We start from the raw sequence: 321 nt of genomic DNA, 5'->3' as shown, positions 1-321 counted from the left end.
AATAATATTAATGATAACAAAGCAATCAAGCCATAAATGCTCAATTCACTTTCGTTCCTTTTTCATCAAAAAAGAAAATGTAACGGTATGCATTACGTATGGTAAAATCCTCTAAAAATCCCGATGTTGTCAAACTTAAGTAAAATATAAAATAAAATAAAAGGAAAGCGACTGCATATGACTTTTATCGGCAAAATAATTGTTTTAATATTCCTTTCTATTTCTGTGAAAGAAAACGAGACATGTCAGGGATGACTAAAACAAAGGCCTTGATTCGTTTAGGGGAGACTTAACTTATTTCATTATTGTCTTGTAGTAGTC

Source organism: Penaeus monodon, chromosome 29 (assembly GCF_015228065.2).
Source record: "Penaeus monodon isolate SGIC_2016 chromosome 29, NSTDA_Pmon_1, whole genome shotgun sequence".
NCBI lineage: Eukaryota > Metazoa > Arthropoda > Malacostraca > Decapoda > Penaeidae > Penaeus > Penaeus monodon.
Note: the sequence above shows the minus strand (reverse complement) of the source record.